Raw genomic sequence first — 26,864 nt, 5'->3', positions numbered from 1 at the left:
AGTGGAAGAGGTTTTGCTCTGCCTGCGAGGCCTGGTCTGTTTGATAACCCCACAGGAGCAGGAGGCTAACTTACCTGAGGCAGTTCTGGGTGGCTGCTGCTCTACTTCAATCTGCTTAAAAGATCTACCAGACGGTAGATCCGCCTGCATAATAGATTCCAATCCCTGTCTCTCCTTCTCCCCTGACAGGGCTCCCAGGGTTGGGGAAGGTGTTAATTGTCCGCCCTTTTACAGCTAGTTCCCTGTTCCAGGAGGCTGTCCTATGATGAAACTGCTCGCCGTGAAAAGAGGGTTTATTCTTGGGGCTGTAGTTTTCAAAATAGTGGCTTTGGGGTCCAAGGAAGGCAGGGATTACAAAGGAAACATTTGTTTCCACTGAAGAAGATCCAGATTTTGAGAATTCTGCCAGAGAATGCACAGGGAAATAGTGTGAAATGGAGGAAGAGCCCAGGCCAGGGCCCTCGGAGACCTGGATTTTAATTCCAGCTTCATCACTGTGTGACCTTGGGCAAATCACTTGGCGCCTCAGTTTTCTCATCTGTAAAATGAGGAAAAACCTGTTCTTCTTTCCCCTTAGTCTGTGTACCGTGGGTCAAGGATGGGTCTGATCTGATTGTAAATACCACAGTGATGGGCACATAGGGCTGAATGAATTATTACAACTGTCATTATTATTATTATATATTGATGAGACTGGATGATCTAGATGGCTGACTTCTGAGGACCAATGTGGGGAACGACGTTAGATCACATTTCAGCTGCAAACTGGAGGCCAGTTCCTCCTGAGGTAGATGGATTTCAGCTTTATTAATTGGGAAGAACAACTGCCTGGTTCAACTTGAGAAAACCCTTAGGCTGGATGAGAGGTAAAGACGTAAGACACCACTACAGGGCCCATGGACTGCGGTCACGTTATTCCTCCAAAGATAGATGGTGACCAGTAACATGATGCACTCTGGTCTAATGTGGGCTCGTTCCACATTTATGTGCCAGGGTGAAGAGTGGGTGAGAGGCATGCTTTAATAGTTTGTAGAACCAGGATTCTGCCAGTCGTGAATTAAATCTGCTGCAGTTCATGGAGTTCAAATTTTAACCTCTGCCTAGAAAACATGTCATCTTCAGCTATTCTCTCCAGGGTGTTTGTATCTTTAAAAAGAGAAACAAATACAGATGTTTACTCTATGTGGAGAGTGAAAGGATTTCCATTCTCCATAGATATGGGAACTTTCAGTGGGTAGTCATGGGACCCGAGTTATCCGTCACTGATTTTTTGTTTTTTATGGTATCTGTGGAGCACTTCTATGTGCTAGGAACTGTTCTGAGCATTGGAGTAAATACAACCTAATCAGGTTGGACACAATTCCTGTCCCACATGGGCTCACAGTCTTAATCCCCATTTTACAGATGAGGTACCTGAGGTGCAGAAGTTAGGTGACTTCCCCAAGGTCACAAAGCAGACAAGTGGCAAAGCCGGGATTAGTATATGAAAAGCAGCATGGTGTAATGGATAGAGCACGTGCCTGGGCATCAGAAGGTCCTGGGTTCTAATTCTGGCTCTGCCACTTGTCTGCTGTATTATCTTGGCCAAGTCATTTCACTTCTCTGGGCCTCAGTCCCCTCATCTGTGGGAACTGTGTCTGACCCGATTTGCTTGTATCCACCCCAGCGCTTAACAAATACCGTAATGATAATAATTACCCATGTCCTTCCGACTCCCAAGCCTGTGCTGTAACCACTAGGCAAAAGTCTTTATGAGGAAACCTTGTCCCAGCGTCACCAGAGAGAATAATTTGGAAGCTCCCTTTGAGCTCTTCGGAGATGCATGCCTTGTCAATAACTTGACCAATAAGGGAGACAGGAGTTTTAATAACCCAGCCTTTTGCTTTCATGGTTAAGTTCTTTATTTTTGCCCTCATCCTTACCACAAAGGGGATATTTGAGGTAGATTTGGGGATGTGAAACATCAAGTGCCTTTTCCTCACTAATTACAGAGCTGACAAGAAACTGGAAAAAGAATCTAGAGTAGTGGTCCCCTAGTTTCTTGATAGGAGCTCAAAAAATATTTTGATTATTACCAAATTCATGGTTACTTCACATTAGAAAATTCACAGATCAACTATTGTGCTGCAGAATTAAGTAATATCATTATAATGTAAAATATCAAAAATCAGAGATAAGATGACAATTCCAAAATGAGAAACAAAACTTGCCTTAATGGATATCAGTTGAATTCTTCATCGGGGACATAACATACCATATTTTCCAGGTTATAATATAGCAATTTCTAAGCATTTACTAGACTATAAGTTCCCCATCTAGAGTATAAACTCCCTGTGGGCAGGGAATGTGTTTCTCAACTCTGTCATATTGTACTCTCCCAAGCGCCTAGTACAGTGCTCTGCATACAGTAAGCTCTCAATAAATACCACTGATTTATTGATTGATTGATTGATTTATGAGAAGTAACATGGCATGGTGGATGGATCACTGACCCACTAGTCAGAAGTTCATGGGTTCTAATCCCAGTTCTGTCACTTGTCTGCTGGGTAACCTTGGGTAAGTCACTTGACTTCTCTGTGCCTGTTACCTTATTGTTTCATTCATTCAATTGTATTTATTGAGCACTTACTGTGTGCAGAGCACTGTACTAAGCACTTGGGAAGTACAAGTTGGCAACATATAGAGACGGTCCCTGCCCAACAGTGGGCTCACAGTCTAGAAGAGGGATTGAGACTGTGAGCCTGATGTGGAACAGGGACTGTGTTCAACCTGATTTGCTTATGTCCACCCCAGCGCTTAGTACAACACTTGGCACACCGTAAGCGCTTAACAAATACCATAATTATTATAAATATCACAATTATTTACTATGTGCTAAATGCTGAGGTAGACACAAGGTCATCAGAATGGACACAACACCTTTCTCTAAAAGGCTTAAAATCTTTTTTACCTTTCAATTTACAGATTAGGAAACCGAGCGATTAAGTGCCCAAGTTCACAAGAGAGTCCAGTGGTAGAACTGGGACTCGAACCCGGGTCTCCTGATTCCCAGAACCGGGCTCTCTTCATCAGGCCAGGCTGCATTCAAGTTCACCCTGGGTTAGCCTTAACTGATTCTTGCACAGTAATAGTCTCTTCTAGATACCTTTGATTTAGTCGACAATGAAGTCTCAGTCAATTCATAAATTTAAAAAGTTACAGTTATTACAACCTGTTTTGATGCTCCCAAGAAGTTCTTAGCATTCACAGTGAGACAATAACTAAGTTCCACTCACATAACTTTTGAGTCAGTGTATGAATTAAAATCTTTCCACTTACAGTTGCTGCAAAGTTTTTTTCATTCTTCATCGATAGGTATCTTATGACATATTTATTGTAATAGAAATTCGGTTGTAATCAGAGGGAAAAATCTTTTAGACTATGCAAACGGCAGTTGCAATTGTTGGCATAATGTCCATTTTCATGGGAAGGAATTATTGGAATTGCCTTAAATCTGCATCCTTTATATAAGATATAAGCATGTTTTAAGCTGGATTTCTAGATTAGAAAAAGGACTAATTGGACTGACCAATCATTCTTTCATTCAATAGAACTTGTGTGGGCATGAACTGAAATTGTGGAAAGAAGTGCCAAAAATGTAGAAATTTCATCCATTATCACAGTTAAACTACGGCGTGGCTCAGGATAATAGTTTCCACTTCGGTAGAAAGTCAGTGACACTTTCTAATGTATCAGAAGTTGTCTTTTTTTTCTTCCAGGAGAGGAAAATGATTGATTCTATTTTTCTGACCCAGTTTTTAATTTTTGTATAAACAGAAGCAGACCAGAATTTTTCATCACAAAGACCACATTCAGCCAGTTGGGTAGAGTGCTTCAATACAAGCTCTGTCTAAGACCCTCTCCACTGTCAACCCTCATTTTTGTTGTCTTTAATTCTATCTCCTGCTTTCATACAACTTAATGGCTGGCATGGTTAAAGATACTGACAATTCCCCAACTTCCAGGAAGCAAGTTTTTCTCTTATGGAAAGCACTTCAATCAATCAAATCGTATTTATTGAGTGCTTACTGTGTGCAGAGCATTGTACTAAGCTTGGAAGAGTAAGATATAACAATATAACAGAGCTGGTAGACACACTCCCTGCCCATGATGAGCTTCCAGTCTTGTAAAAATTAATAAGATCCTTGCTTTTTAAATAACCTTAACCTGCAATTCTTTGTATTCAATCATACATAGAGTCTTACAGTCATATATAGCGATCTGGCAAGTTTGGAGCATATCAGCCGACCGTCTGTTCAGCTGTCTCTGTTTCTTGCAAGGCCTCAGTACTCTACGTGAAACCCTTAAGAGTCTCTCTGGTGGCAGATGATAGTCTATGAAATTCCATTGTTTAGAAGCTAGGAGTCTCCATGATGTCTTTATCTTACAATATAATCCATTTCTGGCAAAAGTGACTGCAGCATAGAGCCAGTTTAGGGCCACGGAACCATAGCCTTGGTAACGAACGTGGTCTTTGTTGCTCATGTTAGCCATTTTTCAGGATTCCTGTTTAGCCTTTCACCTTTTGAAACTCTCTAGGGCTTTTTGGAGACTTCACCTCTGATGATATTGCTTTGGGGGAACAAAAGTGTTAACATTAAGGTGCCTCTGGTGGGGGGGGGGGGGTTGTTTACAGAGTGACCAGGCCTCCAAGATAAAGGCGCTTAGTGGAAATTGACAATAACTGCTGTGAAGTGGGAGAAACTAACCACTTAGACACTGACCTGAAACCTGACCAGAAAACCGAACATCTGCAGTGGCTAAAATGACAGCTTTTTATAAGACCCTCATTTGAATGTCCATGTCAAGTATAAGTAACATACAAGTGTTCATAGACCCAAGCAATAAAATCAACTCTGTTCACATAGTGAATGTCTTTTCCTGTTGAATTCTCAGGAGGAGGATTCATGGGGAATTTGAATTAACATGTATGTCTTATCCAGGCCAGTACCAAAAACCACCTGCATCTTTTGCTAATGGAAACCCAGGAGAAGAAACTCTTGAGGTCCTGGTTAATGATAGTCCCAGCAGGAGTCCCTTGTAGAGCTGAGATCCATGCTCTTTCCACTGAACCAACATCAAATGCACATTTCTTGAAGTGTAGACTTGACAGCATAAGACAAGAGGAGGACACTTCCTATTCCTTATTTCAAATACTCCTCCACCTTCAGACACTGAAATGATGAGGAATGAGACAATACCAATGAAATAGTTCGAGTACTTTGGATAGCTGCAATTAGATATTATCAAGATTATAACATTGTTTGGTCCCTGATGAATTACAGTTGAAGAATGACCAAATAACCCTCTTCCCACCATGAGGAGAAAGTAGAAGAATTATCCATTTCTAATTTCCTTGTTTATTGCCTGTTAGGAGACATATCTACAGTTTGAATCTATCACCCTACTGTACTTCTCTATGTGCTTAGTATAGTGCTTTTGATGTAGTGAATATCTCCTCCAAGAGTTCTTCCCTGACCAAGCCTTCCTTTCCTCTTCTCCCACTTCCTTCTGCATCACCCTGACATGCTCTCTTTATTCATCCCCCAACACCACTCACATAGCTGTAATTGATTTATTTATATTAATGTCTTTCTCCCCCTCTCAACTGTAAGCTCATTATAGGCAGGGAATGTGTCTGTTTATAGTTATACTGTACTCTCCCAAGCCCTTAGTACAGTGTTCTGCACACAGTAAGTGCTCAATACATTTGATTGACTGACCTTTATAAGTACAACTACAGGGCTCTGTGTGCTAATGTCTTAGCACATACAAAGTGTTAATGAATAATAATAATAATAATGGTGTTATAGCTTTAACGACAACCAGGAAGAGTATGAAAATGCCACTCCCCTGAGGGAAGAAGAGACGGGAAATCAGGAGTCAAATATACATGGGAGAAGCCAGGTAAAAATTAACTTCCCTCCTTCCCTTCTGGAGATGAGGATGGGACAAGTTCAACTTGAAAAGTGAGGGCTAAGGCTGAATAGGTCCAATGGGCTCACTGTGGACTGAGACAGCCCCATATGGTCCCTTATCCCTAGTCTGGGAGCCCTTAGGAGGCTTCAAGATTTTAGACAGTCCCAGACGTTCAAGCCAATTTTCATTTGGGTGGCTTCCTGGATCTCCGGCAGCATCTCATCCCTCAGACACACTCCGAGTGCATTTTCCAGGTGGCATGTGGTTCTATTTCAGCCTGTGGAGGCACCACACCTACTGTATCCTCTCACGACTGAGGGAAAAACATTCTGAAGGAAAAAGTTGGGATTGGGAATCACTACCATGAATGATTTAAGGTGGTTATGTAGCTATCTTTCTGGGGAGGTTTTTCAATCAGAGTGTACAAATGGCTCAAGAGCAGTCCTCCCAAAGGCAGGAGGTTGAATGGCATGACCTCTCAACTCCTGTCCAGCTCTGAATTATCTGAGGGGCTTTGGATTTGTACAGCCTGGCCAATTCAATCAATCATATTTATTGAGCACTTACTGTGTGCACAGCATTGTACTAAGCACTTGGGAGAGTACAGTATAATAGAGTTGGTAGACCTATTCACTTCCCACAACAAACTTAAAGTCTAGAGAGGGAGATTCGATTCAATTTCTAGTGCCACCCAAAGGGGACAGATACTCGTGAGAGCACGCTTGTTATTTCAGATGTGAATTTAAAAGATGTCTCGTTCAAAGCTAGTCAAGTATAGGGATTTTGTTTCTATGGGGTTTTCTTCCTACGTCATTCAATTAATTTGTTGGCAAGACAGGAAATTGTTGCCAATGTTTGCATGTGGTGAATCAATTCTCGTTCTGCCTCTGTCCCTCTCTGTGTCTCTCTTCTCTTTCTCCACCTCTATGTCTTTCTCTGTTTGTCTGTCTCTCATCTTTTGACTCTTTCTTGATCTTTGGGTTCCCTTCAAAGATATGAACAAGGCAGGAGGTTAAGACCAAAGTTAATGTAACCTTCAATCCTTGTATCTCTCACTCATTCTGATTCAGTCCTGCTCTTCTTCCCTCCCCCACCTCTCTTCCTTTCTCTTTCTCTCCCACGATGAAGATCTCTTATTCCGGAAATCTGATTCTTTCTGGCAATCTGGCAAATAAAAAATTCAACAGCTCCATCACACTGGCCAGGAAAGGCTAATGTATCAGCAAAATGCATCATTTGCCAACTACTTGCCATCAAATGATTGGGTTGTTGATTTGAAGGAGAGAAAGATAGAACCGAAAGAGTTGACTTTATTATTGAAATATTCCAGACCTTTCCAATCATCCTGAACAATGGTCAGATCTTCATAAAAAGCACCAAATTTTGTTTGGACCAAATTTATCTCTCTCAGAAATTCCAAGTAAATTTCTTGGGCTCCAGTCAGGCTGACACCTTCACTGTTGTTGAAAGGCTCAGTTTATGTTTGTCTTTGTTTCAAATTCAATAGCACTAGTGTTTTGATCCAAACCTAGAGAAGGCAAAAGAAAGTCTTACATGGTTCCCCATTCCTCCCATGCCTTAGTCTGTGAGCACCATGAGGGATGGGGACTGCATTCAACTTGATTATCTTGTATCTCTCCCAGGGCTTATTACAGTGCTTGGCACATAGTAAGCGCTTAATAAATGTCAGAATTATTATTCCCCAGGGTTCTTATAGAAATATTCAATCGCTGTCTTCCAGAGAAGCCGCATGGCTCAGTGGAAAGAGCCCGGGTTTAGGAGTCAGAGGTCATGGGTTCAAATCCCAGCTTCACCACTTGTCAGCTGTGTGACTTTGGGCAAGTCACTTAACTTCTCTGGGCCTCAGTTACCTCATCTGGAAAATAGGGATTAAGACTGTGAGCCCCACATGGGACAACCCGAATACCTTGTATCCTCCCCAGCGCTTAAAACAGTGCTTTGCACATAGTAAGCGCTTAACAAACGCCATCATTATTATTATTATTATTCCAATATCCCCTCGATAAATCATCAGTAGAAGTGCTTTCTGACCACCTACCCAATCCAGAGTGCTATACTAAGAATTTGGGAGAGTACAATTGGGTTATTCCTGTTCAGGGCAGCAGATGTAATCCCAAATTCAGAATAAAAATAATCTTTTGGAATATAAATGAGACAGCATGGACTCCCTCTCATCAACATTCTGTTCAAGGCCTAGCTCAGTCATGAACACTAAGCTGATAGTACATTAAATAAGCAAATTTGTAAGTAACCACACAAGCAGTTTCCAAAATAAACCCCAAAAAAATATTAACTCTTTTTCTGCTGTTACTTTTTTTTCAGTTTTTCTCAAGAATTTATACGCACAACTTTCATTTGTGTGTATAACTGCATGCTGGAGTGGGTTGCAGGGGGGTTGTATGTAGTTTTCCTGTATAATTAAAGAATAATCCCTCATAGTGAAGTTGATCTGTGGCCATGGATATGTGTCTGGGAAGACCAATGGAGATCCCACTGTCCCAACCACAGCATGAGCACAGTTAGTTTGTCCCGTGCAGTCATGTTTGTTTTAGTAGAACCTGGTGCTGTTTTCAAATTTTTCCTTCTGCTTTTGAATCTCTAGAAACCACTGAGGTCCTTTTGCTGGACTGCTTTGTGCCATGTAAGTCTGTCTACCCCAGCTATCTTCCAGTTTTCAGCTACGATGCCTGAGACTTAGTCTCGGTGGTTGTCTTTTCAGTTGTTCAATTTCACCCACACACTTCTTTCACAGTAAGGAGAATTTAGGGCAATTGTGAGTGATTTATATAGGGGGGGGGCTCTTGCCATCCTACCAAATGCTGTCAGGAGGCACTAGTCAAGGTGTTTTCAGAGTGTTTCTCTTCAGCTCTAGCCAGCGGATGATACTGACTGCAAAGCTGAAGCAGAACAGCCACCACTGAAGTAGAAGGGAGCCTATGAATCTGCCCCAAAAGATTCCCCAACACCCCATCTCCTTCCCAGATTCATTCGTTCAATTGTATTTATTGAGCACTTACTGTGTGCAGAGCACTGTACTAAGTGCTTGGGAAGTACAAGTCGGCAACATATAGAGACGGTCCCAACCCAACAACGGGCTCACTGTCTAGAAGGGGGAGACAGACAGACAGACAAGACAAAACATGTAGACAGGTGTCAACATCATCAGAACAAATAGAATTATCCAGACCACTCCACTTAACAGGCACCATGGCCTAGTGGATAGAGCACAGACCTGGGAAGGACCTGCCATTTGTCTGCTGTGTGACCTTGGGCAAATCACTTTACTTTTCAGTGCCTCAGTTAGCTCATCTGTAAAATGGGGATTAAGACTGTGAGCCCAGTGTGGTACAGGGACTGTGTCCAACCCAATTACCTTGTATCTACCCCAGCACTTAGTACAGTACCTGCCATATAGTAAGGGCTTAACAAATACCATTACAAAATAGAAAAAAAGGTCTTGTCCGGCCATTGGATGTTGAAAATCAGGCCTAGATGGCACTGGGGTAACTGAATGCATCTTCTGCAGTAGGCCCAGGACTCATAGACATATAGAAGGTTGAACAGAACTGTAGCTTTATAGACTGAAAATTTGGTTTGGAATTTGATGCCCTTTTGTCTCCACACTCTCTTTGGCAATCGGCCAAAACCCATGCTGGCCATTTTTATTACGTTTTCCATTTCCTTATTATATGTGTCATTTCTATCACCAGTTCCTGTGTGTCACTATCTGTGTATCAGAGAAGCAGTGTGGCTTAGTGGATAGACCACAGGCCTGGGAGTCAGAAGGACCTGGGTTCTAATCTCAGCTCTGCCACTTGTCTGCTGTGTGACCTTGGGCAAGTCACTTGACTTCTCTGTGCCTCTGTTACCTCATCTGTAAAATGGGGACTCAAGACTGTGAGCCCCACGTGGGACAGGGACTGTGTCCAACCCTGTATCCCCCTCAGCACTTAATATGGTGCCTGGCACAAAGTAAGTGCTTAACAAATACCACAGTTATTATTATTAACATTATCATTACTATTCAGCATAATCACATAATAACTGTGCCGTTTTCTATGTGAGCCCTGGGCCAAACACTGAGGTAGATACACTCAGATCAGACACGAACCCTGAACTTCGATCTTGTCTATCTTGTTGCTAATCTCTCTCCTACATCTTGACTCTGGCCTGGATGCCCTCCCTCTTCCTATCTGATGGTTGATCACTCTACCCACCTTCAAAGCCTTATTGAAGGCACATCTCCTCCAAGAGGCCTTCCCCGACTAAGCCCTCACTTGCTTCTCTCCCACTCCTTTCTGTGTCACATTTGCCCCCTTATTTGCATCCTTTATTCACTCCTCCCTCAGCCCCACAGCACATATGTACATATCCTTAATTATTTATTTATATTAATGTGGGTATCCCCTGCTGGACTTCAAGTTCACTGTGGACAAGGATTGTGTCTACCGACTCTGTTATATTGAATTTTCCCAAGTACAGTGCTCTGGACACAGAAAGGGCTCAATAAATCTGATTCATTTATTTATTCATTTATTATTGAACCCTGCATTTCACCTTCATTTTATAAATGAGAAAACTGAGTCAAAGAAAATTTGAGTGACTTGCCCATGGTCACCCAGCAGGCAAGTGGTGGAGTTGGGGTAGTAACCGCTTAATATATATAACTGAATTGAATAATAATGCATTTATTAAGCTCTTACTATGTGTAAAGCACTGTTCTAAGTGCTGAATGAGATATGATTGAGTGAATGACTCCCAAATCTGTGCACTTTCCATTAGGCCACATTACTTCTCAACCTGCTTGAGTAGCAGAGTTTGTTCACAACCATAAGATCGGAGGACAAAATTCCATTCATGACTGTCAATTCCTGTATGCTCTCCATCAGTTCTGGGTGCCTCTAGATTGTAAACTTTTTATGGGTAGGGAACATGCTACCAAATCTGATGTTTCGTACTCTTCCGAGCACTTAGTACAATGTTATTATTATTATTATTTTTATGGTATTTGTTAAGCGCTTACTGTGTGCCAAGCACTGTTCTACGCATTGGGGTAGATACAAGGTAATCAGGTTGTCCCACGTGGGGCTCACAGCCTTAATCCCCATTTTACAGATGTGGTAACAGAGGCAAAGAGGAGTTAAGTGACTTGCCCAAAGTCATACAGTTGACAAGTGGCGGAGCCGGGATTAGAACCCACAACCTCTGATTCCCAAGCCCGTGCTCTTTCCATTAAGCAACACTGCTTCTCAATGTTCCGCACACACATTGATTGCTTGATTGATTGGATGTTTTTCCATTTTTCATGCCTCTCCAGCTGCCCGAAGTTAATTCCTCAGCCAATGGGGCCAAGGCCATTTCTCCAAACTTCGGCTATTAGGCATAGTTATTTGAAGACCATTCAATCATATTTATTGAGCGCTTACTCTATGCAGAGCACTGCACTAAATGCTTAGCACTGTTACTCTTCCCTAATTCTCAAAAACACTACAAAAATCCTAAACCTTCCCAAGATTAATCATCTATGAGCTCCAGTTGGTAAAAAAAAATGTCCATCCTTGTTTTACCACAGGGCAACCGAGGCCAATGTCCTCTAGGGGAGAGGGGCAGACCACAGCCGGCCCTCAGAGGATGTAGAAAACTTTGTTCAGCTTGGTGTGTGCTGCTGCTACTGGTGACTGACCAACTGCCCTGGAAGCCAAAAAGAAACTTATTCGCAATGTTTTATTAAAATGTAAATTATGTAAAGTACATTTTATTAAAATGCAAATGCGCTTTACAAAGCTTAACCTCTCTTTGGCACTTCTCAGGGACCCGCCCCTGGGCTGAAACTGAGGAATATTTCCTGTAAATACTGCTGGTCCCTTAATACTTGAACAGAAAAGAGGCATGGAGAGAGAAATCCCTCCTGTGGCTGATGTAGGGAGTTGGTTGAGCGAACTGGAACCAAGACCCTCTTGAGGGTGGAGGAGCTGGGAAGGAGGTGATTTTTCGCGTCCTCTCTCTTGAGAAAAGGAGATGTGGGACATTCTGAACAAGGCCTCGTTGCCCCGTTCCCTCCCTCTAAAGTCCATTGCTCAGCCTATGAACCCAAAAGACCTCTAATACAGGGGTAGACACATCTGGACATGGATGCACATAGCAGAGGGAGCCTGTTCAATTAGTCCATTTAACAGGCATGCCCTGGTTAGTGTCCCCCTGGAAAAGAGGTGAGAAATTCTTATATTCCTCTCAATATGTTAATCAGACAACTGGTATCACAGTTCTCTAACTGTGTAATACCAGTCCCCCTTGGCAGGTATATTTTATTTGGATAATGATGTGAAATTTAAGATCTACGTTTCAATTGTACAGAGCCATAGGCAGTTGTCAATTTTAGTGACAGACATAGTCCTGGAGCTAAATTCCTGTGCACAAGCAAAAATTCCAACAAGCAGAGCCCGATTTCGGCTTCTCAGTAGAAATACATTTTCTCCCATTGTGGCGCAGTGTTTTAACCGTGACTCTGGGTACTGGAAAATCATTAGTGTTCTCAAATCTTTCCTTCAGCGAGGGCTGGGGTGGATCTACTATCTGCCAGGCTGGCAGGGAAAATCAGATGGGGATTACTGAGGCATTTGCTTTTCCTAGTTGAAGCAGCACTGAATCTTTTGTCTCTCAGCAGTTCTTTTTCTAACAATGTTATTGGTTGACAGGTCCAAACTTGGATGTGAGGCGGGAAGAGTGCCAATCCTGAATTTCTTCCACCCAGAATTTCCCTGGTTGCTCTTGCTGTGGGCAATTACATTAAAGAAGCAGCCAACAAGGAAACGCATGCCTTGGGATCCTGGTAATTTGATGTGGCGTCTTTCACCTTTAGGTCACTAGTTCAAATCCAGCCATAGCTCAAGGGGGTGGAAATCTGGGACCGAGTTTTGGAGTGAACTGATTTTAGATTTGTGAAAACCCTTGTATCTGGTCATGGACCATGATCATCGAGAGCAACATTGCAATTTAATCAAACTCATCTTCATTCGCATCCCAACTGGTGCCATCAGCACTGGGCCAGCAGAGGGAAAAGACATCAGTGAAATTCCCAAAACCCAAAGACAAGGTGGGCTTATCTAAGCAAGAGCGGCCAGGGAATTCCAGATGCGAGGACCCTCCAGGAAAAATCTCGATTCCTCATTCCTCTGTAACTCAAATCTGGGTACCTAGAGAAGAGACAAGCTAGTTGATTTAATTGCTGCCGTGGCCCTATTGCTGACTTCATTTCTTCCTCCATAGACAACTCATTTAGGGCACTAATTGGTGCCATGAAAGAAGAGGTAGAGTCAACGTAATGCCCTTTGGTCATGGTCGGGGCAGAGTGCTTTTACATGGAGATGATTTGTGGACTCAGTCAATCAGTCAGTTGTATTTATTGAGTACTTACTGTGTGAAGAGCACTGTATTAAGTGCTGGGGAGAGTACAGTATAACAGAGATGACAGATGCTCCATGCCCACAGTAAGTTAACAGTCTAGAGGGGAGATAGACATCATGAAAAAAAAAATAACAGATATGTTCAAAAGTGCTGTGGGACTGAGAGAGAGCTGAATAAAGGGTAAGGGAGTGGGAGAAGAGGAAATGAGGGCTTCGTCGGGGAAGTCCTCTTGGAGGAGATGGGCCTTCGACAAGGATTTGAAGGTGGGGAGAGTGATTGTCTGTTGGATGTGAAGAGGCAGGGCATTCCAGGCCAGAGGCAAGCTGTGGGTGAGAGGTCAATGGCAAGAGAGACAATATAGACTCGAGATTTTTGAGGACTCAGTTTACATGGCTTCCACCAAATCCATCAATCAGTTGTATTTACTGAGCATTTAATACGCGCAGTGTAAAGTCGTAATGGGCAGGGAAGATGACGGCTAATTCTGCTGTATTATAATTATAATAATGGTAATGGTATTTAAGCACTTACTATATGGCAGGCACTTTACAAAGTGCTGGAGTAGATGGAGAAGCAGTGTGGCTTTGTGGAAAGAGCACAGGCTTGGGAGTCGGAGGTCGTGGGTTTTAATCCCGGCTCCGCCACTTATCAGCTGTGTGACTTTGGGCAAGTCACTTCCCTTCTCTGTGTATCAGTTACATCATCTGTAAAATCAGGTTAAGACTGTGAGCCCCACGTGGGACAACCTGATTACCTTGTATCTACCCCTGTGTTTAGGACAGTGCTTGGAACATAGTAAGCAGCGTGGCTCAGTGGAAAGAGCACAGGCTTTGGAGTCAGAGGTCATGGGTTCAAATTCCGGCTCTGCCATTGTCAGCTGTGTGACTTTGGGCAAGCCACTTCTCTGTGCCTCAGTTACCTCCTCTGTAAAATGGGGATTAAGACTGTGAGCCCCCCGTGGGACACTGATCACCTTGTAACCTCCCCAGCACTTAGAACAGTGCTTTGCACATAGTAAGCGCTTAATAAATGCCATTATTATTATTATAATTATTATTAAACACTCAACAAATGCCATTATTATTATTATTATTATTATTATTATTATTATTACAAGGTAATTGGGTTGATCACAGTTCCTGTCCCACATCGGGCTCACAGTTAATCCCCATTTTACAGATGAGTTAACTGTGGCATAAAGAAGTGCCAAGGTCACACAACAGACAAGTGGCAGAGCTGGGCTGAAAACCCAGGTCCTTTGGACTCCCAGGCCCTTGCTCTATCCAAGAGGCCACGCTGCTTCCCAAGCGCTTAGTACAGTGATCTGCACACAGTATGTGCTCAATAAATACCACTGATTGATTCCACTGTACTAAGCACGTAGAGAACAGTACAAAAGAGCTTGTAGACACGTTTCCTGCCCATAACAAGCAAAACCTACCTGACTAGTGGATGCAAAGCCCTTCAAAGCCCTACTGAGAGCTCACCTCGTCCAGGAGGGCTTCCCAGACTGAGCCCCCTCCTTCCTCTCCCTCTCTTCCCCCTCCCCATCGCCCCCACCTTACCTCCTTCCCCTCCCCACAGCACCTGTATGTATGTATATATGTACGTATTTATTACTCTATTTTATTTGTACATATTTATTCTATTTATTTTATTTTGTTAATATGTTTTGTTGTTTGTCTCCCCCTTCTAGACCGTGAGCCCACTGTTGGGTAGGGACCGTCTCTAGATGTTGCCAACTTGTACTTCCCAAGTGCTTAGTACAGTGCTCTGCACACAGTAAGCGCTCAATAAATACTATTGAATGAATGAATGAATGAATGAAAATAGTCATGACGTTCCGATCCTGGCAAGAAACCAGGTAAGCCCGGCTCTCCACCCCGCCGGTCTCTTCCCCCTTGACTCTTCTCAAGGCTGAAAAATAGTTCTACCATTTAGCATTTGACATCCAAGAAAAGGAAGTTTCCAGACTGACCTCCACCCAGCCCTCACTGGCAATCAGGTAAGGCCACTCCCCTCCCCACCACCGACTACAGGAACAAGAATGGATCATCAAAATGACTGTAACAGACAAACAAGGGCAGCATCAGTCCCTGACTGGGGCTCCTTCTCTTCCCTGTCCATACAACCTCGCCAATCCCAGGAGATGCCGCCTGTGAGCCAGAGAAGGGGCAGTTGGTGGTAAAATATGGTTACGGGCAAAAAGGCCGCACGGGGCTGATGCAGTAGGGTCAGGTGCCAGCCGTCTGCCAGGACAGGGAACGGGTGCCAGTTTGGGGACCCCAACGGGGAGAGGCACAGGAATCTCAGGAAAAGTTTTGAAGAATCATTAGTGGAGGGGGGATAACAGGACCAGCGGGGACTGGGTTTGGGAGTGGGTGGGCTTTTTTTTTTTAATGGTATCTGTTAAGCGCTTGCTATGTACCAGGCACTGTATTAAGTGCTGGGGTAGATACCAGCTAATCAGGTTGGACACAGTCCTGACCCACATGGGGCTCACAGGATTACCGATCAGCAATCCAAGGAGAGTGGGAGTTCACGGGGCAAGATCACAGTGGGACATGCTGCCAAACTGGTTACACCTAAAGTCAAATTTTCCACGTTCCCTTAGAACTGTTTGCTTGGATTGAGGATGGTGAGGAAGCATTTTTCCCCATGCCCTCCAGCTCTGCCTTCTCTGCTCCACAGCCCACATCAGCGGCACAACTAGTATGAACCCTGGAAAGCTAGGATTCTGCTCAACTTTACCTGCCACCAGCAGAGTGGTGAGTTCCACTGAGTTCTATAGCCCTGCTGTATGACCCACCATGGACTCACTCTCTGAAAACACAACCCAACTCTGCCACTTCTCTGCTGTGTCACCTTGGGCTAGTCACTTCACATCTCTGGGCCTCAGATGCCTCATCTGTAAAGTGGGGATGTCACCCCCCTCCTCAAAAATCTCCAGTGGTTGCCTATCAACCTTGGTATCAAGCAAAAACTCCTCACTACTGGCTTCAAAGCTCTCCATCACCTCACCCCCTCCTACCTCACCTCCCTTCTCTCCTTCTACAGCCCAGGCCATACACTCCACTCCTCTGCCGCTTACCTCCTCACTGTTCCTCGTTCTCATCTGCCCCGCCATTGACCCCTGGCCCACGTCCTACCTCTGGCCTGGAATGCCCTCCCTTCTCACATCTGCCAAACTAGCTCTCTTCCCTCTTCAAAGCCCTATTGAGAGCTCACCTCCTCCCGGAGGCCTTCCCTGACTGAGCCCTCCTTTTTCTCTGCTTCTTCTCCCCTCCCCATCATCCCTTCCCCTCCCCACAGCACTTCTGTATATTTGTACATATTTATTATTCTATTTATTTTATTAATGATGTATATATATATATCTATGATTCTATTTCCCTATTTTGATGCTACTGATGTCTGTCTACTTGTTTTGTTGTCTGTCTCCCTCTTCTAGACTATGAGCCCATTGTTGGGTAGGGATTGTCTCTGTTGCCGAATTATAATTTCCAAGTACTTAATACAGTGCTCTGCACACAGTAAGTGCTCAATAAATAGCATGGCTCAGTGGAAAACTGCACGGGTTTGGGGGTCAGAGGTTGTGGGCTCTAATCCAGGCTCCACCACTTGTCAGCTGTGTGCCTTTGGGCAAGTCACTTAACTTCTCTGTTCCTCAGTTACCTCATCTGTAAAATGGGGATTAAGACTGTGAGCCCCACGTGGGACACCTTGATCACCTTGTATCCACCCCAGAGCTTAGAACAGTGTTTTGTACATAGTAAGTGCTTAACAAATGCCATTACTATTAATAAATATGATTGAATGAATGAAGACTGTGAGCCCCAAGTGGGACAAGGACTGTGTCTAAGCTGATCAACCTGTGTCTACCCCAGCACTTATAACATTGCTTGGCACATAATAAGCACTTAACAATTACCATTATTATTATTATTATTATTTTGAAGCAGCAAAGTAGCCCCAAACATTTCTGGAAACTGCACTGGTACTTCAGGGAGAGAGGAATCTAACAATCTTGCAACTCTGCCCATCTTCATTTTGCAGGCCGAATGTAAGCCATAACTCCAATTTAAGCCAAAACCTTAACTCCTGCCCTAACTCTCACCCTCAACTTAATGTAGTTTTTTGGCTGTTGATTTTGTTGACAATTGAAATTAGATTTTTGACATCGCTAATGAGCTGAACATGCTGATGCTTGACCATTAATAGTTTGATTTTTGATTATCTGTCATCAAGCACCTGGGCCTCTTCATCTCATATTTCTCTGCAATGTAAAATCTGAAATTACCACTGCCATGAATCATAGCTTGGCATCTCATATTTTAACAGCTCTATGGGGCTTTCACTGACTTGAGAGTTTAACTCCTGTTTTTTCTATGAGCCCACTATCCCATCCCCATTAGATGGCCCCACTAATGGAAAAATGACACGAGGTGAAAAAGCTGACATTTTCCCAGGGAGTCAAGATCCTGGAGGTGATTTCATCATATTTACTGTTTTAAAGCTAGCTTAACAGTTCTTGTGGCTTAGCACTCCACATGTTGAATACTTGCAATGGGTTCTGCATCACACTGGTGGTATGACAGGCCACGACACACTTGACAACACTTGGTGGATCCTTTCTATTTTGATAATTTGGTGGGACTTGTGTTTAGTGATCCCTAATTTCTTCCAAATGCAATCACTGTCTCCCCATTATAGCAGGGGCCAGGGACGATTGGGGAAAAAAAGAACAATTAAGAAAAAATACCACAATTCACTGACTAATCGCAAGAAGCATATTGAAACTGCAGATAAACCCAGAGATGTAGCAGTATACTAATCCCTCAGAGACATCCACTGAATTGGAGACAAACTTATCCACTTGAGCTGAAAGACCAAGGGTATTAAACCAGTTAAGGAGAGTATTAGACCTGTAAAGCAAGTCTGGCATAAGAGCAAATGTTCTGTACTGTTTAGAATTATGTCCAAGACAACAAATAGACCCAGTGTTCTGCTTAAGTCGGTTAAACCACAGTGTGAGTTAGTATGTCAAGCTAATAAAAAAAGTACTGCAAATAGATTGAAAAACGTATGGTGCAACAAACAGTCTAATAACTCATTAAAAATGGCACCGATCCAGGCAGCCAGTCTGTCCCATCTGAGAGGAAGGGAGTAAAACTGGTTAAACTGGAGATATCAGGTACTTGGCACTGTATAGCTTTCAAATGTTCTTCACTCTTGTGAGCCGAAACTAAAACAATAAATAGAACTAATGTCCTACTACGGTTCTTGATTGTCAGTTAATTTTGTTGGATGTGTTGGCAAGTGGCCCAAGGCTCTGCAGGTGCGCGTGTGTGTGTGTGTTTGTACGTGTCAGTTCCCAACATGTGCTACCGAGCTATTGCGCGGAGGCCGTGGATGGCAGCAAGAAGCCCTGGCGAGGTCTCGCGCTGCAGTCCTGGGAACGTCCTTTGCCACCTACTTGGCCTTTTTCCAGGAGTGGGTGAAAGAACCGAGGCTGACTGACAGGTGGGTCACAGGATAGGCAAAAGTCTCCTTTGGTTCGTCTTCCTCAGCACCGGCAGGTGTTGTTGACGCCTGAGGGCCCTGGCAGGTGCTTGTCAACTCTGTCCCAGAACTCCCTGGGGGCCCTCAAGCTGTAGAGCCGAACCTCCCTCCTTCGTTTGGCTCCCCCCACCTCCAGACTTTTCCTCGGTTTTGAGCCCCTGATATTCTGTGCTACTGCTTTTCCGTCTACCCTTCTCTTGGCAACCTGGAGGCGCACACACACTCACACCACACATGCACACATTCATTTCTAAAGCACGTTCTCGATAATGTCCAAGTGGGTGAGTCCCCTCTCTGGATAATCCTGGCAGATTTTTTGTTTAAGCTCTCACCAGCATCAAACTTCGTTCATTCATTCAATCAATCTTATTTATTGAGCGCTTACTGTGTGCAGAGCACTCTGTGCCTCAGTTACCTCATCTGTCAAATGGTTATTAAGACTGTGAGCGCCATATGGGACAACATGATTACCTTGTAACCCCCCAGTGCTTAGAACAGTGCTTGGCACATAGTAAGCGTTTAACAAATGCCATCTTCATCATCATCATTATTATTATTATTATTACTAAGCACTTGGAGAGTACAATTCGGCAACTAATAGAGACAATTTGTACCCAACAACGGGCGTTTGCCTTTTACAACAATGTGTGGCCTTTCAATTTTCAAGCCTATCTTCAGGCTCCATTGAAGCTGGGTTCCTGCTCCCTGAGCCCCGATTTTTTCCAGGTTCCCCCTTTCCCATTGTTCAGCTGGTACCTAGTGGCCTTCCTGATTTGGTATTAAACACTCAGGTATCTTGGAAGAGATAGTAGCATGACTCAGGCACTCATAATAACAACAATACTAAATAGTAATAATGATAATTATAAGATTATAACAATAATAGTATGTGTTAAGTGCTTACTATCTGTCAAGTACTGTCATAAACGCTGGGGTAGATATAAGATAATTATTGCTAAACAAATGCCATTATTATTAGTAGTAGTAGTGGTGGTATCATTATTATTATTATCATTACAGCATCCCTGTGAGTTAGGTATTATTTTCTCCTTTTTGCAGCTGGGATAACTGAGGCATGAAGAGGCTAAGTGACATACCCCAGATCACACAGCAGGTAGGTGGTAGAACCAGGACTAGAACCTGGACCCTCCAACCCTATATCTATACTCGATCCACTGCTCCAAGATGCCATCAGCCTACTCTAGCTCTGACAATCTTTTGTCCAACCCTCAGCATTCAAAAATATGTTTGCTGATTTATTTTGACCACTCTAGTTGCTCTACCTTTATTTCTGTTTGTTCTGACGACTTGACACCTGTCTACATGTTTTGTTTTGTTGTCTGTCTCCCCCTTCTTGACTGTGAGCCCGTTGTTGGGTAGGGACTGTCTCTGTATGTTGCCAACTTGTACTTCCCAAGCACTTAGTACAGTGCTCTGCACACAGTAAGCGCTCAATAAATATGATTGCATGAATGAAGATAGGTCCGACAGTCCCTATCCTACATTGGGGTTCACAGTCGAAGTAGGAGGGAGAACAGGTATTGAATCTCCATTTTACAGATGAGAAAACAGAGACAAAGAGAAGTTAAGTGACTTAAATTGCACAATTAAGTGACTTAAGTGACTTACCCAAGGTCACACAGCAGGCAAGTGGCAGAGCCAGGATTAGAAAGCAGGTCTTCTGACTCCTAAGCCCCAGCTCTTTTCACTAGCCTATGTTGCTTCTTCCTGCTGCTTTATATGGCTTCTTTCATCCCATTCGTCTCCACTGATATAGTAATTTATAAACAACTCCGGCGATTCTAATTTAAAAACAGGTAGGATTTGGCATGAAATTCTCTAGTCTGTAAGCTCTTCTCTAGACTTTCTGCTCCTCTCTGTACTGTAAGCCCCTTCTGGGCAGGGAACACATCTGTGAAGAACTCTCTTGTACTTACCGTACTTGTACTTAGAAGCAGCGTGGCTCAGTGGAAAGAGCACGGGCTTTGGAGTCAGAGGTCATAGGTTCAAATCCCAACTCCACTGATTGTCAGCTGTGTGACTTTGAGCAAGTCACTCAACTTCTCTGGCCCTCAGTTACCTCATCTGTAAAACAGGGATTAAGACTGCGAGCCCCCCATGGGACAACCTGATCACCTTGTAACCTCCCCAGCACTTAGAACAGTGCTTTGCACATAGTAAGCGCTTAATAAATGCAATTATTATTATTATTATTACTTTCCCCAGCAGTTTGTAGAGCACTCTGCATACAGTAAGTACTCCATATATACCAGTGTGGTTCAGTGGAAAGAGCACAGGCTTTGGAGTCAGAAGTCATGAGTTCAAACCCCTGCTCCGCCAGTTGTCAGCTGTGTGACTTTGGGCAAGTCACTTAACTTCTCTGTGCCTCAGTTACCTCATCTGTAAAATGGGGATTAAGACTGTGAGCCCCCCATGGGACAACCTGATCACCTTGTAACCTCTCCAGTGCTTAGAACAGTGCTTTGCACATTGTAAGCGCTTAATAAATGCCATCATCATTATTATTATATACCAGTGATTTATTGGAATATATTGTTGGGGTCATATAGACACCATATAGGGTATAGGTTATGTCAATTTATTTTTTTTGGAACATTGTGCTCCAGAACCCCCTTAGACTCATATTGACCATTCAACTTAACCTAGGGGCAGGGAGACATAAGCCCACTAGATCCCCTTCTACTATCAGTTACCTTGTCCATGGAGCCAAAGGACTATCTCTCTGAAAGGAAGGGTCCCTTCAACCATCTTCCTCCAGAGATGTCTTTCTTCCTCCTCAGCCACAACACTTACAAACATAATGAGAGTCAATTCTGCTGTCTACCCTAAGTTTAGACAGGGAATTAAAACAAACTTGTTTTTACTTATTCTCTCCCTACCCAAGGTACAGAAAATCTGTTAGCACTATCTACTGCGGTACGGTCTTTCTATCTTTGACTTATTATAGCGTTTGTGTCCCCTGCTGGATTGTAATTCTTAAGGGTAGGGATTAATCAGTCAACCCATCAATTGATCAGTGGTATTTATTTATCCCTGTTCTAAGCACTAGAGTAGATACCAGATAATCAGGTTGGACACAGTCCCTGTTTCGCATGGAGCTCACAGTCTTAAGTAAGGGAGAGAATGTCTACTTAACTCTATTGTACTCTCCCCAGGGCAGCGCTGCCCGTCGATGGTACTCAATGAATACTATTCAGTCAATCAATCAGTGGTATTTATTAAGCACTTACTCTGTGCAGAGGATTGTATTAAATTCTTAGGAGAGTACGATGCAATAAAGTTGGTATGAGTTTGGCATCTAGAGGGAGAGACTGCCATTTTGCCCTATCTGTATCTGAGTATAAGTATTTGTACATAGTGCTGAAGGGCTGAGGGTGAGGTAAGTATAGAAGTGCTTAAGGAGTACACACCCAAGTCCATAGGTGATGCAGAGGGGATAGCACATAGGGTGGGGAAATGAGGGGCTAGTCAGAGAAGGACTCTGGAAACAGACATGATTTTAGTAGGGCTTTGAAGATAGAGTGGTGGTTTGTCAGATATGGAAGGGAAGGGAGATCCAGGCCAGAACAAGGGGTGGATGGTGAAACAAGTAAAATTGAGGTACAAAGGGTACCTTGGTATTAGAAGAGTGAAGGGTGTGAGTTGGGTTGTAGTAAGAGATCAGCACGATAAGGTAAGAGGGGGAGAGCTGATTGAGTGATGGGCAAATTTAGGGAATGGACAGGATTTGGATGGTTAGATGAGGAATTCTTTTTTAGATATGGTAAGTCTTAGGTGTTAATGGGACATACAAGTAGAGATGTTCTGAAGGCAGGAGGAAATATGAGACTGATGAGGAAGAGAGAACTCAGGGCTGGAGAGGAAGATTTGGTACTCATCTGTTTAGAGATGATAGTTGAAGCTATGAGAGTGATTGAGTTCTCCAAGGGAGTGGGTGTAGATGGAAAAATAGAAGGGGACCCAGAACTGAGCCTTGAGGGACTCTCTCAGAGGGTGCGAGACAGAGCAACAGACTGCAAGAGAGAGTGAGAAGGAGCGGCCAAAAAGACAGAAGGAAAACCAGAAGTGAAGCAGTCATAGTAATTGTTTTTACTAAGCGCTTACTATGTGTAAGAACTGTACTAAGCTGTGGGAGAGAATACACAGGTAAGAAATAGAAGGGGGCAGGGACAGGGGCGCAGGGTCAGTGATGTCAAGGTTGGATAGCATCCGGCGGGGGTGCTCTGCAGATGCCAAAAGTGGTTGAGAGATTGAGGAAGATAAAAATGGAGTAGAGGCCATTGGATTTTTGTTTCGATAGCATTTATTAAGCACTTACTATGTGCAAGGCACTGTTCTAAGCACTGGATTTGGCAAGAAGGAAGTCATTGGTGACTTCAGGGGCTGCAATTTTTATGGCGCAGAAACCTGAATCTAGGAAAGAGTTGGAGGAGAGGAAGTGGAGACATTGGGTGTAAACCAACTCATTTGAGTCAGAAAGGTAGAAGCATGATGAGACAATACCTTGAGGGTACTGTAGGGTAAAGGGAAGGGTTTAGTTCTTTTTTTTGTTTTAGGATCAGGTATAATGGCATGTTTGAAAGCATTAGAAAAGGAGTCACTGGAGAGTGAGCAGGAGGAACTGGTCAGTGACGGAAGGTTAATTAACTCTAAAAACTGATGATAGTTGCATCATAAGTGTGGCTCAGAGGAAAGAGCCGGGGCTTGGGAGTCAGAGGTCATGGGTTCTAATCCCAGCTCTGCCATTTGTCAGCTGTGTGACTTTAGGCAAGTCACTTAACTTCTCTGTGCCTCAGTTCCCTCACCTGGAAAATGGGGATAAAGACTGTGAGCCCCATGTGGGACAACCTGATTACCTTGTATCCCCCCCAGTGCTTAGAACAGTGCTTGACACCTAGCGCTTAACAAATGCCATTATTATTATTATTATTATTATTACCCTTGCAAGGTGAAGTAATCCTGGCTCCTTTATCCATTACAAGCGGCAGTAATTATCTGAGCCTCCCACTGCGTATACAGCTCTGTTCTGGGAACTTGATTGGTAAATCAGGGAAGTTATACACTCCCTATCCTCTTGGAGATTTTGTGAAGAGGTAGGTTACATTATAGACAGTCACAGAGTGAAGAAAAGTGCTCAGCGACCAACAACAAAACATACTCTAACAAAATAATATTTTGTTCAGAACATATAAATCACTTATTTACCCTTAAAGGAAGTCTTATGCAGGGACAGTTTTTTAGAGTTTCCTCTTTTGTGGGGAGAGATGACAAGAATAAAGAAAGAGGGGAATATTCTCCATTAGGAGGGAGTAGGATGGAGAAATGAAGATTAATCAGGACGGCCTCCTGGAGAAGATGCAATGTCAGAAGATCTTTAAAGATGAGAAGAGCAGAAATCCCCTCCGCGAACAGGTTTCCAGTTCTCAAGAGAGTCTTTATTCCCTCTTTCCATTATCTTCCTATATGTCCTCTACCCTTGTGCTCTTTACACACTTTCATCACCTCTTATTTCTTAGGAAGGAAAGAAAAGGAGTCTTTTCTCCTCCAGCTCAAAGGATTTTTGTTTCCAACTTTCCCATTGTGACTTTTAGACTGATTCTTTCAGAGTAAGGGCTCAAAATAAGCCCTTCAATACAAGGAATGCTACAAATTGGCCATCATCTCCTCCTTGCTCAACTTGAGATTCCTTTCCTCCAGATTCACTTTCCATTAGCAGCATGTCAGAGTGGAAAGAGGATGGTCTTGGGAGTCACAGGACCTGGGTTCTAGTCCTGGCTCCCTCACGTGTCTGCTCTGTGACCTTGGGCAAGTCACTTAGCTTCTCTGTGCCTCAGTTCCCTCATCTGCAAAACAATTTCAAACCTGTTCCTCCCCCTACTTATATGAGAGTACCATGTGTGACTTGCATCTACCCCAGCAATTAGTATAGTGCCTAGCATATAGTAAGCATTCTGATAATATTATTATGAATAGTATTATCTCCTTAACAGGCTCTTTGGTGAGTGGAATTTGAATATCTGTTTTTCTTCCAGGAAAGGTGTTTTCTAACTCTTCTGGAAGAGGAAGCAGATGAGCTAACAAGCTAAGAAAAGTTGGTACTATCAAGGATAGAAAGAAGAATTAATCGTTACTTCTCTCCTTACTATTTCTCCTGTTGGAAATAGCTCCAGCAACTTACTTAACCACCTTGGGATGAATAACTAATTCTTGAGAAGGTAATGCTTTCACAAATAAGGAAAGGGCTTAATAATTCTCAATGGAGCTATTAGATATTATACAGAGGTGATTGCCACAGAGAAAAGCCCAATTTGCAGCTCCTATTGCTCAATTTACAGCATTTTATGCACCCCTTTGGTTACTAATCACTAGGGGAATCAGTAATATCTTTCTGTGGTTGTCAACTCTCCAGGTTCCTGAAGTTCTCTCGAATTTTAATTCATTCAGGGCCAATCTTGGCTGAAGATAACCACAGGAAATCTAGGTAATGGAAAGAAAACAAAATAAAACAAAATGAAACAAAAAGGGGACTGTATCTCTTTAAAAATAAATCAAGCACCTTGAAGGGTGAATTGCGTGAGGGATGTAGTCTGGTAATTGCTACCCTCATACAAATGCAGAATACACAACCGTGGTTCTATAACAGAAAAGGAAATGACAATAAGATTAAAGACTTGGCTGTTTATTATTGCAGCCTCCTCATGCTTGCCCCCCTCTCTCTCTCACCCCCATTGCCCTTCCCACACGCACCTTAACTCATGCCCCTCCATCCAATTGTATCCCTGTTTGTGCTTAGCTGCAGAATTCTTCATTAAAGTTGAAGAATTAAATATAGCTCTCCAGCTAATTAATTATGGTTTGATCGTTTTGACACCTCCAAATGACTCAGCCATGTACCTTGAAGCTTTGTCAACTCAATTGCATCTTTATTTTGTGTTGCCTTTAACCAGTGATGAAGACTGATGCCACTCTTTCTAGTTTTCAATCACCTCTACAGAAGTGCTCCCTTGGCAATGTGCAAGGACAGACCTAATTAATCCCTCATCTGCCCTCCGTGGTGTCTATACATCATACTGGCAGTTGGAACTGCTGCTTGTTTTAAGGCTATTGCTGGAATGAAAAGCTCATCTGTTTTTCAATAATTTTACCACAGGTGGTGATTTGTAATTAGAAAGGGCAGAATCCACATTTTTTTCTTATTTAGCACGGGAGAGGGAGGGGGCTAGGGAGAGGAAGGGAATCAAAGCTGTCACCCAGTAGGGGTTGGGGAGAGAAAAGCACTAACTTTTGATATAATGCTGAATAACGTGCTTCTAAGACTGATTAAAAACAATAAAGGGCCCCAAGTTTTTTCTTTCATTTTTTCCATTGATGTGGTTACATACAGGTTAGAGATCAAACACTTTCCAGCATTTGCTGGAGAAACAGGCAGGCCTCTGCTGGACTCGGAGAGATTAGAGTTTATCCCAGTTCCTGGGCCAGGGGGGAAGAGAGGCAGAGAGGGAGGGGCCAGAGAGAGTTTGAAGGTTAAAATACTACTCACTGTCTTGTCACCCTCCCTCATTCAACTTTTTCCAGACCAATTAGCAGTGTTTTTGTCTTCTCAGATCCCAGTGTCTTCAGTCGAAGATGCCTGATAGCTGGGGAAGGAATTGAGCTCAGTGACATGAAAGAATAAGATTTGTTTTATGGTAGCACCCCAGGGGGAAAGAGGGGTCCTTTCAGGAGAGGGACCCATAGGATGTGAGCCCAATGTTGGGTAGGGACCGTCTCGATATGTTGCCAACTTGTACTTCCCCAGCGCTTCGTACAGTGCTCTGCACACAGGAAGCACTCAATAAATACGATTGAATGAATGAATAGGATGATAGGGTCCATCCATGTTAATAGAAATAGAACAC

General features: G+C 43.3%; 1 long non-coding RNA gene across 1 annotated transcript; it reads right to left on the bottom strand.

Moving 5' to 3' along the window:
• Window positions 1-4,657: 4,657 nt before the first annotated feature.
• Window positions 4,658-20,833, bottom strand: LOC119919964. The gene is made up of 3 exons (XR_005447755.1): window positions 20,575-20,833; window positions 7,291-7,486; window positions 4,658-5,213 (listed from the first exon to the last, which is right to left on the bottom strand). It is a non-coding gene; the product is annotated as an uncharacterized LOC119919964 (long non-coding RNA).
• Window positions 20,834-26,864: the final 6,031 nt, after the last annotated feature.

The sequence above is a fragment of the Tachyglossus aculeatus genome, chromosome X1, assembly GCF_015852505.1.
Source record: "Tachyglossus aculeatus isolate mTacAcu1 chromosome X1, mTacAcu1.pri, whole genome shotgun sequence".
Classification (NCBI taxonomy): Eukaryota; Metazoa; Chordata; class Mammalia; order Monotremata; family Tachyglossidae; genus Tachyglossus; species Tachyglossus aculeatus.
Note: the sequence above shows the minus strand (reverse complement) of the source record. Positions and strands in the feature narration are given on the sequence as shown.